This window comes from Solea solea, chromosome 10 (assembly GCF_958295425.1).
Source record: "Solea solea chromosome 10, fSolSol10.1, whole genome shotgun sequence".
NCBI lineage: Eukaryota > Metazoa > Chordata > Actinopteri > Pleuronectiformes > Soleidae > Solea > Solea solea.
The window spans coordinates 6,566,648-6,585,213 of record NC_081143.1 but is presented as its reverse complement, the minus strand read 5'-3'; the positions used below and the strand labels follow the sequence as shown (position 1 = coordinate 6,585,213).

Genomic DNA, 18,566 nt, shown 5'->3' with positions numbered 1-18,566 from the left:
GTCGCTTCTGATCGGATTAATTGAGCCATTACTTAATTACAGCCCCAATTTGAAGAGGATTTGCAGCATTACCAATAAATCAAGGACATAATGTAGAGGCTGATTCATATATATATTTATATATATATATATATACTGTATATATATATTTATATATATATATATATATATATATATATATATATATATATACACCTTCTAACTCATCAGCATGTAGATGATGGGCAGAGCTGGTACAAATGCTGCTGATTCTGTGTTTTGTCATGTTTTTTTCTGCAGAAATATGAACGGTTGTAAAATGTAGGGTTATTTTTCAATTATTGGCATCTTATTTGACAGATATGGGGTGGACTGGAGGTCGAATCTCAGGGCCCTCCTCCTCCTTCCAACAGTCCAAAGACTGTCCGCTCTGCACGACTCTCTCTGTATTTCTCAGTATAGTACAGCAGAGTTTACATCTTGGTGTTGCCTGGTGACATTACTGTCTCAAAGAAATGTATTGTATGTAAACATATTGTATTGGAGGGGAATTAAGGAAAGATTTGCTTTACAAGCGTAACTAAAACTGCGCTAAAGTTGCTTAAACCTGAGCATGTCAAGTGCAGTATTAAGGAGAGTAGGACAAGACCAGTCAGGACCCTGTGTACTGTTTGTGTTTCCCAAATACAGTCAACACTGTGTGTGTAAGTAAAGTGAGAGTGACTGATCCTATTTGCTGGGTTAAAATCCAAACTGGATGCTAAAGCAAAGACCAAAGTGTTTTAGGCATTTTAGATAGCTGAATTGAATTTTATACACAGCTGGTGCTTGATGATGCCTCGCAACACTCTGCTCGGCCTGCTCATAAATTCAGGTTCATTAGTTGATAGCAGCATGTCTGGCAGACGTTGCATCAGCATCGGCATGCAGCTATGCAACATTTCACCAGCCACAACACCATTTATCAATCCACTTAGCTGCCACACAGGAGGGGCTCTGCTTACCCACAGTAAAGCGTACTGAGGTGGATGAAGTGGGGAGTAGTATTAGAGATGTGTTCCAGAGGGTCTGCCTATCAGTAATTGTGTTTGAAAGACTCACATGGGACACATGAAGAGGTGTGTTGCCTAACAGTCCTAAGATAATATTTCCGTCATGGTCTGATAAGGAAAAGGTTTCGAGATCAGGAGTTCCGCTATCAGGGCGGGGTAACGCTATCACACTAACATTCATTTAATGGTTATAAATGCTCAGTCAATAAATCTAGCATCTAATCCCCTGCTGCCACTTGCAGCAAGAAGGTTGCAGGCTCACATCCCAGTTCTGTGTGGAGATTGCATGTTCTCCCCATGTGAGTGTGGGTTCTCTCCGGGTTCTCCAGTTTCCTCCCACAATCCAAAAAAAGCAAAGGTTAATTTGACACTGTAAATGTGTGTGAGTGAATGGTTGTTGGTCTCTTTGTGTTGGCCCTGCGATGGGCGGGTGACCTCTTCAGGGTGGACCCAGCCTTTCACCCCATGTCAGTTGTGATAGTGGGTCAAAATTTTATGAAAACTATACCTTTAAAGGTATATTTCAGGTATATATCACTCGTGTGTGGCCCTTTCGCTTGGTCAGCTCTGTCATGATGAACGTCTAAAATAATGCTATTGCTGCTGGTACCTGGCTCGGGTGTGTGTAGGTTCCGTAAAGCGATACGAGATTTTGCGAGACCTCCTGATCCTGAGGACCCTGATCTTGCAATGCTGGTTTTCCACTAACAGATGTTAGTGGAGTGGAGACAGCCCCCAATCTCCCTACAACAACCATTGTGATGGTTAATTGGCTCCATCGCTGTTAAATTAGGGTAAAAATACCGCATAGTTCCGCATTAATGTGTTTATACTGTATATATATATGCATGCACTGTATGTACACGTCTCCCTCACTGTGCAATTGTGTTATTCTTCACTTCCTCTCACCACCCAATTATTCCTGTCGTGTTGTGACATCCTGTTCCAGTGCCAGCAGTGACATAGGTATATGTTCCCTTGTCAATGCTCACCTCGCGTCAGTTGGAGTGTGATTTGTGTTTTGTCGGTTGGCTGCTTCTTCCCCACTCTATCAGTTAAAGTTTAATACAATACAATACAATACAGCAATAAAACAGAAGGTGGAAAAACATCAACGTGCACTTTTCTGTGTGTCACTCCTCTAAATGGAGAGATGATTCGGGACTCGGCAGCGTTGTCCTCTCACAGATTTGCTGAGGCATTTCACCTGGTCAGCTCTTAGACATCAAAGCAAGTCTGGAATAGAAGTAGAAGTGTCATGATGTCATTGCCCGGACAATGTCCTTGTGCACTTAGTATATGCCGTCCTCTCATTCAGCACCAACGTATTACTTTAACATTAGCCAGATGAGTGAACCTTGGTATCAGCTGTTCCAAATGTGGATCTCTTTGGAAAGCAGCAGTGGAAAGATGTGAGACAGTGCCACCCCTCAGATAAAGGAGTTATTTTCTCACAGCATCCATGTGCCAGCCCGCTCCTCTTTATTGAGGTCTTTACTAAGCCAGGTTGTGAGTATGTGTTCGGGCTTAGACAGTGGACATTTACAGATATTATGACGATATTATGCACTGTAGGATCACATTGCCATCCTGAATAGGAAATCATGTGATGTGGGAATTTGCATATCACTAATGACCAGTTTATATTGTTTTATCTTATATCTGAGGGCCAACTTTAATACAACTCTCACATCAAAATCCATTCATGGCCGTGCAGGTTAATATTACTGAGAGTTGCTCAATCAAGGAGACATTGCTAGCCTGGCTTAAACCCTTTAACACCTAAGTCTCAAAATGTGCGTTTGGACTTTTTTTTTGCTTATTTTAACTATAATTGGACAATTTTTCCAGAATAACTTTCAATATCTGGCATTATCTTTTTATTTTAAATAAAAAAACACTGTAATTGTAATTGTGCGTGCTAAATTTGAAAATGTGAAAATTTGAAATTTGTCAAAAACATTTAAAATAACATTTGTTTGAGTTTCAACATTTGCTTTGCTGGCTTCCTGCAACAGCGTGAGTGAATTTACCATAATAACCACAGGTTGGCTTTGATGTGCAACTTCTCAGCTTTCAGAAACCGTCGCATAATTACGGCAATGCAAAGTACACTTGTGTGAACGTGTCGTCTGCGATAGGTGTGAAAGGAAAGTGTTGGAAAGTGAAGCCAATGTTGAAGTGCCTAAAAACTGCACTCTTTTAACAGAGGGTGACAGTTACAGGTGTCCATTTTGTAAATTATAGTCACATGTAGAGTAAAATAATGTTGACACTCGCAATCCGAGTCCCTCATTTCTTCCCCAGCCCCACCCTCTCATCCAAATTTGGTCTCCCCTGGTTTCAAAAGATTAAGATGGCACTGTCCAAACTGCATAACTCCAGGGTTCAAAACAGCAGTTCACAAACCTGTGGGTGACACACGGTGGGCTGTCACTTGGTCTGTACCCAGTGGACCACTGCATACCAGACATAACGAATCGTCATCATCTTCCCCGGCCCCACCAGAATGGATTGCTAACAGCATGTCAGTGGATAGCATACCAGCTATTAAAAGACACCTACTTGACAACAAGTAAGATTCAATAAGGGCGGCCCACAGTGCGCACAAGAGGTGGAGATAAAAGACCAAACACATGCACGCACGCAAGTACACACTTCCAAAAGCACATACACATAAATAGTCAACGCACACTCGCAGATGTAGTCTTGTTAACACCTCACAAAGGTCAGCTATCAATAACGGTCTAAATCTGTTTCCCTTTTATTACAGAGGAGAGTGTTGTTTGTGGGCAGGTTTGCAACAAATTCAGACAGTGGCCATACAACTACACCTAGATATTTGTATTAATTGGTAATAACAGGTAATATATCAAACATTTTTATAGTGAGGTGTTGCCTTGTATACATATATATATACATGGTAGGAAAGGCTACTGCAAATGGAATTCCAGGATTTCTGTATGTTTATATAAAGCACGGCATTTTGTATTTATTAAATATTTGCAAACTGATGCAAAGGTGTAATTTTCACCACACAAAGGATTCTTTTTGGCTTTGTTTCTGTTTCCATATTAAGTCTCTAGATCAACTCTAACAGCCCTCTAAAGATTTTAAGTATTCATGAGTAGCATTGCACCTGCTCTCACTTTTCCACTCCACGTCTGCAGATCTATTTTTCGGCTGCTGCTCTGATTCTTCCTCATGTGAAATGAACGCGGTCTGAGCGTGTTGGTTTAGCTTCAAATAGACACAAAATGCCCCTTCTGTTTGAACAAAAGCAAGAGAAATGTGCTAAATGTTTTCTGTCATGTCACTAAATGTCAAGGGTTGACTATAACGGACCATCCAGCCTGAATAATTTAACAGTTTGGTGTGGGTGAGGGAGACAGACAAAGAGAACTCCTCAGTAAAGCCATCAAACAAAATCCAACACACTGTTCATTTGCTTTACTTAATAATCACTGACGTTTTCTGTTTTTTTCATGGTAACACCACTTCATTTTAGCAAAGCAGACCCTACAGCAAAACTGTCGGTTTTAATTAAAATTCTCGTGCGTTAACTGCAACAACAAGTCAGAGCTGATAAAAATCAACAATTCTCATTACGGGATTCATGTCACACACACACACGCACACACAAACACACACACACATGCCAAAGTCTACACTGAGCATTTGCTGCAGCTCTAATGATTAAAGACTGGCATAAACTAGCTACAGAAAATATAATATAATATAATATAATATATATACTGTATATGTATATATATATATATATATACACATATATATATATATATTAGGGATTCACCAATACTATTATCGTATCAATTCTGATGCATGTACTCGTATTTATATTTCGTAAAACTACTCCGATACTGCTGCACCTCATACCACTTTACGTATCTTCAAGTGAGCTTAGCAGGTGTGCGGCAGTATGCGGATGAATTGGAGAAGTCAGCAGTTTGGAAATATTTTTAAGATAAGCAATGATGACAAAAGTAGAGCAGACTGCAACCTGTGCTCTGCTAGACTGCCATGAGGAGGAGGAGCCAAAATGTGCTCATTCAACACAAGTCATTTGATAAAACATGATTTTGTTTGACATGGCAGACCTGGCACATGTATAAACAGCCTATATATTACAGTAGATGAGAGGAAAATACTGAAAAAAGCATAATATGTTTAATTTACATCTGATTCAGGTCTAACTGTTCATGTACTTTTGCTCACCTAAAAAAGTGGTATTCCATTACAAACGAGACTAATCTTCTAAGTTGTTGAACATATCTCAATGTGTTGGAAATAAAAGTTGAAATACTGATCTCTTGACTTATATTCATGTAAAACCCAAATGTTTTAAGTGTGCAACAAATACAGCAGTGAATTGGACTCTCTCTTTTAATATGTATATTGTTCACGGTAAAATAAATGCAAATGATTTTTCAAAATATTTTTTTTTTTCTGTTTTAATGTATTGGCATTAGGCCCACAAAACCAGCCCAACCTGACCCTAGCACATGCACAATCTGTAATTATAAGCCTGAGCCTGATTCAAACCCAACGTTTCTTTAATAAGCGGGCCGTTATAACCAAGGGCGTAGGTTTGCATATGGAGGTTGGGACATGTCCCCACCAATAATTTGAGAAAGCCAGATTGTCCCTACCAATATTAGAGACAGGACAAATATGTGTGTGCAACGCTGTGAGAGGAGATAAGAGCGAGAGTGAGCGAGCAGAGTTTTTTACAAGCATCAGTGAATGCATCACAGCCGAGCAGAGTTTAGTGCTTAGCGCTCGTCGTAATAATGGCCTTTCTGCTTGGGTTTTCTCCGGGCTCTCCGGTTTCCTCCTATGGTCCCATAAGTCAATTATGGTCAAGTAAATTGCAATGCACATGTGTAAATGGTAAACTTCGGCATAATGCTGTTGAAATTGCACTTGTTTCAGGTGGTCATCATAATATGTTTTGTAAAAACACATTACTTCTTGTTGCTTATAGGTTATAATGCTATTATTTGAGATCAAACCGCTTGAGATTAGATTGTGCTGTATGTGGCCCCTAAACTAAACTGGCAAGAACTGGAACTACCTGTTGGCCATTTAAGAGAATACAGGTTTCAGACCCTCCACATTTGCTTTACATGTGTCAAGAGCTTAAGCCTTATACCAGAGCTATTCAATTACAAACTCAATTGGGCCACAAACTGAGAAATTAAGCTGGGACAGACATGGTGATGACAAATTTAAAACCAGTACAAATGGATGTAGGGCACAGTGAAAAGTGCAGAAAAAAAATAAAAGAAAGAACAGAATCTGAAGTACTAGCAATAACTTTTTCCAATTTGAAATAAAAAAAACCTGTTCAAACCTGTCCTTCACACACTTCAGAATGCATAAAAACAAAATACATTATTAGCTGTCACAAATATTTGTCTTTAACATTTAAAATAAATTAGTCCCCAGTGTAACTCAAAATGCATGAGCAGCATTTGTTTCTCTTAGAAATAAGATAAATATTTGTCACATATGATCCTCAAACTTCTCAATGTGCATTTAACAGAATATGAAAGGAATATCAATGCTATCAAGGCTACACAGAGTGCTGCAGTCATTGCCAGTTCTACTGTAGGAATTTATGTTGGAATATTTGAGGGACAGTGAAAAGTGTTTGTCTTTATGGTCTACTACTGGAAGAGTTTGGTTTTGGTCCGCATGTGGCCCACGGGCCACCATTTGAATAGGTTGGCCTTATATGGTAGGGGCTGTACATACATATATATATATATATATATATATATATATATGTATATATATATATATATATATATATATATATATATATATATATATATACATATACACAGTAAATGTATATATGTATATATATGTATGTATGTATACATATATGTGTATATATGTATATATATATATACATATACACACACACATACATATATATATATATATGTATACGTATATAGTACTGTATATGAGTTGTGCTTGACTGTTAGCAGTGAGCTGCTGCTGTAGGACTTACACCACAGTAGCTGGGTGTCCTCTGCGGGCAATGATTGAACGGCGGGCGTTGCCATGGCTACACGAGGACCCAATGAGAAGCCCGCGGTCGACTGCTGCTGAATGAAAATTAACAGAGGCCATTTTGCGCTCGAAGCCACGGTATCATTCAGTAATAATAAAAACGGAAACGAGGGGCAGGTGCTGTCCTTTTCTGGAAAGACGCGAGTGTTTGTCCGCGCTGCGACTGTCAAGTAGCGATAGCTTTAATTGTGCCGCCGCGCGCCGCCGCTTCTATATCCCTTGGGTGGGTTTGTGGTGGTAGTGAGGAGGACAGAGGGACAGGACAGGACAGGACAGGACAACATTTCTACCCGAGCCCCGGCGGTGACCCCCGTGAGAGGAAGCGCTGGGCAACATCCATGCGCGCTGGGAAACAGGTGTACGGTTTCATCATCACACGGACACCGCGCTAGCTTCCGAGCTGCTGCTGCTGCTGCTGCGGCTCGTGCGTTTGTGTGTGTACTTTTGTTCGAGTGACTTTCTGGAGTCCTTTCACATGGAAGAGGCTCGTTACCTGGCGGAATGTGGCAGAATGGTTCGGGCGAAGCCGTTATAAGGTGAGTAAACACGGTGTTAGCTGTGTTGTTGTTAAAGGGCTAAAACGGCTCTATATCTCCCTCCGCCCCGCACTGTCTGTGACACTGACCCGCGGCTTACTTTTGTGTAGTTGAACAGCTAAAAACAGCTTATTTTCTACGAATGAGTGCTTTTTTTAAAAAGTGCGTTCCAAGCAGCAACCACCCTGTAGTTGGAGTCTCGGAGACCCAAATCAGCTCATCCGGGATGCGGTTCTTCTGTCTGCTGTGAAGTGCACTCCAGCGGGTTAACTGCTGTTTGAGGAAGATGCAGTCAGAGCTGGGAGGATGTTAAATGCTTAACCACACGCTTTTGAGCCGTGGTGGGAAACAATAGAAGAGTTGTTGCCTAAGATAAGAGACTGTGAGCTGTGGAGAAGTGTGTCCATTAACAAACAGCCTGCACGAGAGTGATACGTTTAATCTACATTGCTTGGGATAATCTTATGTTAACGCTCAGTTGCACAGTATTGCACAGTACAGTACTGCAAAAAAAAAAAAAAACATATACAGCTGTTTCGTTTGGTGAGTATTACCACAGGCTATTGAGCTTCTGGAGTTGTGGTTATTGTCCTTTTGGGGCTGCTTCATTTTATGATACCAACACTCATAACCTCACAATACGTCTGTACTGTGTATTCGAAGGCCATTTAACAACAGGGGAACTGTAAAATCATTACTGAGACACAGTTTTTCCTTAGTCCTGCTGATGCTTGTTGCCATCAGAGGTTTAAATTACCCAGTCTGTCATCTGTGAAGGTGCTAAATCAGGGCCACAGGGGCCACACTGACATAAAAGAAGTCAGTGAAGGGCCACATATATAAAGTTTTAAAGAAATAATAAATATTAGACCCATCTTTGTGCACAACATTGCATTGTAAAAGTAAAAATGCTGTAAAAAATATGTTGTGACATAACCTTACTGATCACATTTCCTTTCTTAAGACAATTTCAAAACATTGTGTTTCAATGGTTTAACAATGCTATTAAAGTGAAAGTGTGAAACTGAAATGTTGGGTCTGTGTTTGCAGTGGTTAAAACGTGACAACTTCTCTGCGTCTGAGGCTGTTTCTCATTTTAGCTCTGATTCTGTCATCACAACTGCTAATATCACTACTTTAGCTAAACAAGACTCAAGTGGAGATCAGGTGTGAGGACGTTATGTGCCGGATAATACTGGTTTATTGGCCAGATCCGGCCCCAGGACCTTATGTTTCCCATGTGTGGGCTAGAATGTAAATCCAAAGTGTTCCAGAAAGAGAAGTACTTCTAAAGCAGAGCAGTTTAGGTCACTTTTAAAGACTTGTTTCTTGTTCTATTTTCTCATGCTGTTAAAGAACAGCGCAGAATAGTCTGATTTGTCGTGCTACTGGTTTGAAAGAATGATGTATTGAAGAAATGATGAATAAATAATAGGGCAGATACTATCCATCATGGATGGCTAGTATCTGTGAGACTTATTTGAATGCAGTATGAACAGGGAGAGTAAAGGGAGGTGTCCAGGATGCAAAAAGTGTAACACAATCACTCCGGGAACCTCAAACCACTCCCATTGTGGCCTACCTGCCTTGTGACTTTGTGGTATTGTGTTGTGTGCGTGTGTGTGTGTGTGTGTGTGTGTGTGTGTGTGTGTGCGTGCTGCAGACCTCACTGTTCTGTGATCCTTTTTTTTTTTTTTTGATGCAGCATTTTTCTGCGACTACATGCTCATGTCTGGGGAGAGGAAGCGACACAGCTGGATACAGTATGGCAAGCAACAGTTGGCTGCTATCTGTCTCATGAGGGACCCTTGCAGCAATAAACAACTGCTCATAGAGGCTTTAAATATGCCCACTTACTGGGCGATCATAGCATTGGGACTTGACTGATGTGGCCACTGAGCCAGAAAGTATGTCTCTGTTAGTGGTAACTCAGTTTCACCTGCCAGTTTAGAGTTACTGAGAGGCAGTGTACGTGTGTGTATACATTGGTGGGTGTTAGGGGCAGGTCATTGGGGGAACGGGAGAATATGATACATTTTCGCTTAAGAATCAAGAATCAAGAAGTTTTATTGTCATTATGAGGACATAATGAAATTTTTGCTTAGATCTCATAGTTCTCATAGTTCACATTCCCCTTTTTCCTTTGTACATTATTGCCTTATTTTGGTGCCACCTCTTTTCTCAGTGTCCCTCTGCTGCCTCTTTGCCCCTTCACTCCCTCTGTGCTGTTCTCCAGAGGGTGAAGTCAGGGCTCCATAACTGATACTGAGGACCTCCTGCAGGCCATGCCTGTTTCCTGAGGTTTGTCAATCACCAAATCCTTTACAGCTTAGAAGACCGTTTGGCGATTGTTACCTAAGCTACTCAATTTAGAAACTGCAAAGCCAGGTCCCTTCTCTGAAGGTATATTTGTTTTAAAACATCTAATTGACTAGATTTGAGCCTAGGGTGTCACAAACATTAATTCATTAATTGAAATAAGTAGTTACCAAGATGCAAATATGGCAGTGTCATAATAGTGCATACCGGCAGTGTATATTCAATGATAGCTGTGTAGAAATATGTTATAAATTTAAAAAGTGAAATAAAGTTTGTGCATTGTGCTTTTGCTACAAAATAAATGCCTATAACATAATAACTTTTAGATAATCCAGACCAACTCTAAGATGTGCTGATCGACCTACATGTTTTTCAATGTGTTGATGCACAAATAAGGCAGAGTTTTATGCCATAAAACTTGCAAATGTATAATCAATAACAGCTTAATGCTGATAAAGCCTGGAATTCTGTATTTGTCAGATTTATCCGGGAATCTATGTGCTATTTTGGTTCAGGCAGTATAAAAGCTTCCATTATCCATTGTTCAGAGCAAACACCAGATTATCAGATTATTTATTATTTAATTTTTTTTAAAGAAAAAAGCATTTAAGTAGTTGAGGATTGGGATTGTACTTAAAACTGATTAGTAACACAACACAGTGTAATTAAGTCATCTATCCTGTTAAGCCACGAAGAAGACTACATGTACAGATGGAGGTCAGACAATCTTTGCTCGTCTGTGTGATCAGCATAACTGCAGGCAGAATCATGTCATATTTTTAAATGCAAGAAATAAGAAATTTTTAGTTGGTCGTAGTTGTCTATGCAACTAGCAATATTACACCACATTATCATATAATCTGTCTTCCTGATAAAGTAACGGCGTGTTTGGTCCATAACATCTCAGTATTGTTGTTTTCCAAACCTGAACTTGTGGACATCCTCGTGTCTTGGAGAACCTGTTTTTATTAAAAGAACACACACTCAAACTGACTAAACCATTAATGTTGCATCACAGTTGATATATATGCAGTTAATCTTCTAGTCATTTACTAATGGATTAATTGCATTGATGATTGCATAAAGCATACATTCTTCACTCCTATTTCTCTGAACTGTGGCACGATGTGTGATTTTTTTTGTGGATATTTGTGGATTTATCTATTTTCTTTCCCCTCTTTTTTGATCTATTCCCAGGTCTAAGTGTTTTCCAGTAAGTGACACGTACTGATGTGTACATGCACAGCTCCTCTGCTTTTTATATCACGCCACTTACTTAGCTGAAAATGGCAGGGCCTTGCAGAAGCTGATAATGAATTAGGTGTTGAAACTGTACGGGTGAGACCATGTCGACGCGGCCACTGTAGTCCACAGTGGCTCATAGGTCAAAGTGTCAGTGTGTTTGAGTTTGAGTGTGTGTGTCACTTGCTATAAAAATAGTTTGCACTGGTACTTTAATGAGATCATTCCTAAGCTGCTGCAATGTCATGATGGTTTTAATTGTTTATTATAAATCAGTTGTTCAAAAGCAAAGTGATGATAGGAGATTAAATGATATGAGATGCTTTTCTCCTATCAGAGGTTACATCTCAGTTTAGATATGTTAGGAATGTTGTCTAGCTCTGTAAAATGACATTCCTCAAATATTGGAAACTTTGTGTAGAGGTGATTTAGATGTTCTTTTCAAAGGCTTTAGTGAAAGGATAGCGTCTGGGATAAACTCAGGTCCTTCACCCCCAGTGTATTTTATTGGTCCCTCGATACTCGCCTGATTCTGTCCCCAAGGTTGCATCATTAGCACCTGTCACTTGTCAGCTTTTCACCATACCTCGCTGATCCTTGGCACGTGACCAGAAAAATCTGGGGGCCCAGCTGCTATTTGATCGTGTCTGCTGACACACCAATCACTAGTAGTTGCCTGTGTAGATGGGACTTTTACATTACCACTTCATCATTGGCATGATGATAGCTGCAACAGCTAGTGTTGACCTATAGGACAACTCAGCTAAGTCCATCAAAGCTTGATTTAAAGGTTACCGTCAGGGTGACACTTGGCTGCACGTTCAGAAGTGTAGTTCCTTTTGTGACTTCTGTTAAGTTCTAGACTCTTACAATGGACTGTTTACAATTGATTTGTGTACTGTCCCAAGAGGGGCAGTAACCACATTTACCAATGTAGATTTGTTAATTAGCTGTTCAAGCTTGGTTTGGTATGTCTGGAAAAGCTTGGAATGGCAGCCTGTACTTTGAAAGAGTGCAACCGTAAATCCTGTCCCTTCCTGTTGGCCCTGTTGTCTCTGCCCCCAAAGTAATAAAAGTTGTGTGTAGTGGAACTGGGAGTTTTGGCTCCTCTTTCTCTGTCATTTTACGGCGACTTGCTTGCTAACGTCTGGCTATTGTCCCTGCTACTGCTGCGGAGTGTAACAGACATGTACGTCAGTGAATCATTCCATGTGGTCTGAATGAAATGTCTGTTATTATATCGTGAGGACCACAGACAATGTATGGCTATCGGGGAATAAAGAGGATTTCACATTAGACATTAGAAATAAAGTGTTTAAGAAACAAATTGAAAACCATGGCTTTAGTTTGATAAAGCTGATATTAGACTGGGACAAACGCAAAAGCAGACCGCACCAGTAACTGTAAAAGACATACTTTGAAGGGGTTGTTTTGTCTGTCTCTTTCGCTGGGGGAAATTAGCCACCACACAGTAATCTTATCAGCGTTCACTTGCCACCCAAAGGAGCTGCATTACAACTGCAGAGGTTAATGAATTTCCTTTTGTGGTGACTGCTTTCCTGCATGTTACTGTGTGGCAATTTGTGAGTTGTTGACTTTTGTGGCAGTTTGTTTATTATTGAGTACAGGTGTGAAATCAGGAGGTGGAAGTAACCCACTGCACAGTAGCTGCCTGGCAGGTTTTAGGTATCCAATCTCGAAATAGGAGATGCTAATAGCAGCCGTTACATCATCATTCTGGGAATAGCAGGGGGTCTGGGGTCTAGAGGTGCTTCTGGGTGACCTCTCTCCTGTGTATATTCAGCTCTGTGTGTGTATGTGTGTGGTCATTTCCAAATATACATCCCCATATAGATTACGCAACGGTAAGATTATTAATGACACAGGTGAGTAAAAATATTAAGTCTGAATGTATTTACAAATGCCAATGGCTTTTTTCTGTGTGATTTTCCTTTTATAAAAGTAAAGAAAGTGAAGGAACATCTCATGTGAGAAGAATTTGACACCCCTGTCAGTTTCTGTGTGGAGCAGTCTACTTTACATAGCAACACACTGACGACATGGGCTACTGTGTGACATAAAAGCCTGGGAGGAAAGATGTAGTGCGGAGGAGAGCAGAGGCTCTCTCACACCCCGCTCTCTCTGCTCTCATCCACTGCCATCCTAATCATTAGTCCGTTTCACCACACAAACATCATCAAAGGTGCACGTACATAGTGGGGTCTTTACCAGAGAATTACAGTGTATGTGACTGTGATGTTTGCTCGGTGAAGGAATGCATGTATAGAAATAGCCTGACGTTGTGTGCATGAGTGTGCATACGGTGTGGTATGCATGCATGCTAACGTGTGGTAAAACAGAGATAGGTCTGTCACTTAGCCCCCACCCATCTACACGGGAGGGGGGGTACATTTCCAGTCTCATAGACGAGCATGCCTTAGTCTGAAAATAGCCGTATCTGATCACAGCTTCACCCAAACAGGGAACTCTATTTCCCTGTCACTCCCCTCTCTCCCGGGCTCTCTAACTTTCTCCTCATTCTGTTGTCTCTTCCCAGGCATTAAACAGGGAAAGATCTGGGATTACAGTTTGACCAGGAGGATAGACTTATCCTGAGCAGAGGGAAGAGGAACAGGAAGGACAGGCGCGTGCACTCAGTGCTCACCTATACCTGACTCCTCCTAGGAAGTTTCCTGTCTGTTGATTTATGACGGTAAGCGTTTAATTTTTACAGTTTAATGGACCGTTGCATCTGTACTTTGCCAGCAGAGAGGTCTGGTGAGGTTAGGACTGTATGTCATGGGTGGATGGATAGATAGATTTAATTGATCCCAAACTAGGAAAATAGAATATTTAAAATTTAAATAGAATCCTGCCAAACCTGAGCATAGTCTTATTACATAACATTTTAAAAAATTTGGATAATAGACTCACCAGCTCATGTTTACATGACATAGTAACAGAATGCAAGTTACAAGAAACCTATATAAATAGTTTTTACAATCCAAACACCAGAGTAAATTGTATTTAACTGTTCTGCCAAAACCCACAATTATAGACCAAGAGAAGCATTTCTGTCTTTTGCAACAGTGGACCAGGAAAGGGTGTCAAATAAAAACCAGTGGTTTCTTAAACCCCATCCAGAAATAGGATCAACAAATAACTTTACCATACCATATTATTTAAAGAATCATATCTGTGAATCCCGGCACATTTTCTGAGGCTTCTAGGACATAAAAAGGTTGTTCATTAAAAGGAGTGTAATTTAAACATGTTCCACCATTTTTTTCTTTGCATGTTAATGCACTAATGGTAAAGAAACCTTTCAGTTTAATCTACCAAAACACTCCCTGCCCACTTTACCTTTCCTGCTTTTGTGTCATAATTTTGCCACATAATCTCTCTCTTTTTTTTTTTTCCACAAACTTCCATCTCTTGTTACATGCCTTTTCATATTCTCCTCTTTCGCACTCAACAAAAGCCATTTACCAATCCCTCCATTAGGCCAGTCTCAGAGGTGTTGTGGAATGTCACCTTGACCCCCTGGGTACACAATAAGGGGTGGTTCCCAACCTTGGTTCATGGTACCGGTTTGTGACGCATAGAGAGATGCCTTCTGTTCCCAATCAACATCATAGTTTACACCATGTTTTCTTTGAATCTGCATAGAATTGATTAAATCTAGGAACTTAGTTGCTCCTATGAAAAGGTTTGGGAGAAAGATGATTTGAACACTTGACTGAATCAATCTCATTTGTCATGTGTCTGCTGGAGAGAGATAAACACAAGTCATGTTTGAATATACTTTTTTTATTTACCTGCAGTGTTCTGAAGTACTGTATGTGAGTCTGCTGTAGTTAAATTATTGTTTTCCTGCTTCTCTGCAGCTTGAAATCTTTCATTCTCATCTTCTTTTCACTTATTTGTGACCACGCGTCTTTCCAGATGATACACAAAAGGAAAAAACACATTCAGATGTTGCCATTAGGCATAAAAAATAAAACAAATATACAGTACTATACAGTACACCATACGATTTGTTGTGGTAGAAATGTTATAATGATCATACAGTATAATTCTTTTTGTTCATTTATGTGTGCTGTTTTAAAATAACACACAAAAACAACTTATACAGGACCTATTTTTTACACTTGAACAGTAGCATGACTCTCTTAAACCTGGAGTAGAACCCTAATTATTGTCACTGGTTAAACTCTTTGACAGCTTGATAATATGAGACCAACTTTCCGTCACATCATTCCAATCCAAATACCAATGATCACAGAATTAGACACACGCTAAAACAACAAAGCTGGTGGTGCCAGCACTGTATATTGTTTTTTTTTTCTTATTTAAAAAGATATTGGTAAAGGTCACATGGAAGCTTTTCATAGTGGTTCTCGTGGAAATAGATGAAATATGTGACTGGACGTTTACAGATCGAAACACTCATTTATTTTATGAATTTAAAATGTTTATGTGATTCCATTTCTTCAAGACTGACCCCCACAGATTTCTCACATAGATTTTCCTGATGTCGTGGACCACCTTACAGGGTAAAGGGTTCTGCCTAATGGCAGTAAATATAGCAATGCTGCTAATCAAGTTTCTCTTATCTTCATCCTAGACACTTAACACTGGTACCTTGGGAATCTAGACTATGTTTGGGGAATTTAATCTCAGTCACAGCTGATAGTCTTGCTGAAATACTTCCTTCAAATCAACAAACACTTTTATTTCTTTTAATTTTAGACTTTTTTATTTTTTTTTGACACACAACACATTGTGCAAGGGTTCTCTTAAGTAAACTATAGATATATTGTGAACTACCAAGCTCTTCCAATTAAGATGTGAAATATTCTTTGATAATCAGAGATTTGAACTATACATGCAGAGTCTGTCTCTGCTTCACTATCCTCATTCTGTGGACAGGAGGAGAATAACTATCCCAGGGATAAAAAAAAAAAAAAAAATGCAATATCTGCATTATTTTGCTTTTGCATGAAAGACACCTTCATTAGGCCTCTAACACCTTTTTTTTTTTTTACTGCAGGTGATGGCATTGCAGTATAACATCATACCCTATAGTGGAAATGTTGTGGACTATCGGGTTTTCTCCCTTGACTGAAACATTTGAAAAAGATGTAGTCTTAACTGAATCTCAACAGTAAAAATGACTAGTCGGTTAAAAACGCAGCATATTATAATTTACCTATAATTGACCTTCATTTTTTTTGTTCTATCAATTCATTGCAACACTGCATGTATTCCCTGTTTGCTTTCGTCTCCGTGTTTTACATGAGGTTATAGAGCGTTGTAATCACTAGAGGTATTGAGCTTTACATGCACTTACACTAATCTCAAGAAGAGGAGATAAAGCAGCTCTTCAGGTCTTGTTTACTGGTGATGCTGTGTCCCCATATGGCTTCAGCCAGACAGATTACATAATACTGGCCTCTGTCTATATTCAATAATGTGTCCTTCAAATCTATCATTCTCTCTGTAATCTATTTCTATTTAATTCGTTACTCGTACATGCTTCTTTCTCTGCATTTCATTCTTCTCTTTCTCTTCATCTGCACAAACATCACAACAGTATACAGTGAATGCAGCGTCAGGACTGTGTAGAAATGGTAAGATAACAAACCCACAAGTTGTCACATCCAATCCATTCTTCTTCTCCTATTCTCCTACCCTCACAGACAGTACCGGGGCTTGTGTTGCATAATTGCATTAGTGCTCTCAGGCCAATGCCTCTGCTCGTTAGTGGAGTTGTGATGCAATCTGCAGAACACACGGGCCTCTGTTGTTTGCAGTATGGACAGTGAGTGGGCACGCAGGGCAAGTGTATTGACCACCCCCCTATCCATTCATACAGCCGGGAGGGAGGGGGGGTCTGCTAATGAGAGGCAAGGTTGAACAAACAAGGCTGATAACAGAGACTTTGTTGGAAGTTGTTGTTGTTCAGCTAGTGGCAGTAATGTGATGGTGGAACACTTACATGGTTCTGAAAAAAAAATCTAATTTGCATCCGACAAGACGAGTCTTTGTTCTTGTGTGAAATAGTGATTTGCATAAAGAGTCATTTGATCGAAACTATTAGTTTTGACCATATTAGGAAAGACATGTTTTGCTCTTTTAGTAAAGCAGTGAAACACCTAATGTACAGGGTTTTTATGCTTTTTCAGGTTAGGTTGTTCTGCTGACAGAGTAATCCTGGTATGTTAAATGAGTAAGTTAAAGAGCATGTTAAATCACCTAAATCGGATAGCATGTACAATCTATGGAGAGTAAGAGCATTCATACACACAATGTGGTGCAATAGTCTCAGGACACCACCAGCTTTGCTGTTTTTATTTCTATCAAATTCTATGATCACTGGAATGATGGGACTGAGAGTTGGCCTTATGTTAATTCAGTTTATCTCATAGAATATGTGTATGTATTGCTCAAGCATGTCTTGAATAAACCTGGTGTAATTGCAGTTTTCCCAGCAGAAATAGTGGGACAAACAGATTCTAAAGGTTTACCCGTAACATTAATTCGAATTCTACCTTTGGTTTAAGAGTCTGTAGCTCTTCAATGTGTTGTCAGCATCCGGATTAGCGAGAGGCATTGAGTATGGTGTCGAGTTTGCAGATGATGCCATGAATGAAGCTTTTTTTTTTATATATATATATATATATTTGTGTACTTATCTCTGTGATGTGCTCTGTGCTGTGCATCTACCTGCATTAGTATATGTAATTACACAGGATGAAGGCTGCCAGCGCCACTGTTGCAGGTGCTCTACGAGTGGTTATTATTTGAAGGTACGGTAGATTGCCCTTAGTCTTCAATCTGCCAAAAATAACAGACAACCTTCAGATTTTTCCATCATGGTAGAACAAAATCCTACTTTTTTTTTTAATGGCTGGTGCTTCTTGGTATTTGCTATTAGAAATTCAAATAGACGCGGGGAAACCTGTCTGAAACATTCATCAAAAAATGTGAATGTTCTTTTTTTCACTTATGGCAAATGTCCAGGGATTAAGTAGGATTATCATTTCCATGGAGGTATTAAATCATTTTAACACACCTCTTATTATGGTGCAATTAAATCTTTAAACACACCTTGCTAAGGATTAGTAAGTAATTCAATAGGTCAACCGTACCGTATAACTACGCTACAGTACACTGGCTTTACTGACTGTCAATTGACTGCCAATTGTTAACTAATCCGAAAAGGAAGTTTGGAAATGGCAGACAAGTGACCGGTTAGTAGTAACCGCTCCACTGCTTTAGAACTCTTAAACATATTGTATCCAATGGTGTTAGGTTCCTTTTGCCAATA

The 18,566-nt window shown here is 39.7% G+C and overlaps 1 protein-coding gene across 17 annotated transcripts in view; it reads left to right on the top strand.

Annotated features, from left to right (window-relative positions):
* Positions 1-18,566, top strand: part of sorbs2a (sorbin and SH3 domain containing 2a) — a 58,464-nt gene that overhangs the window by 3,111 nt on the left and 36,787 nt on the right. For 6 of the 17 annotated variants that reach the window (XM_058641736.1, XM_058641732.1, XM_058641730.1 and 3 more), the window contains exons 1-2: positions 7,156-7,672; positions 13,791-13,946. The gene's annotated coding sequence lies outside the window, so the exon portion shown is untranslated. Of the gene's footprint in view, positions 1-7,152; positions 7,673-13,790; positions 13,947-18,566 lie in introns of those variants that run through there. The other 11 variants (XM_058641733.1, XM_058641731.1, XM_058641740.1 and 8 more) reach the window with 10 other exon arrangements.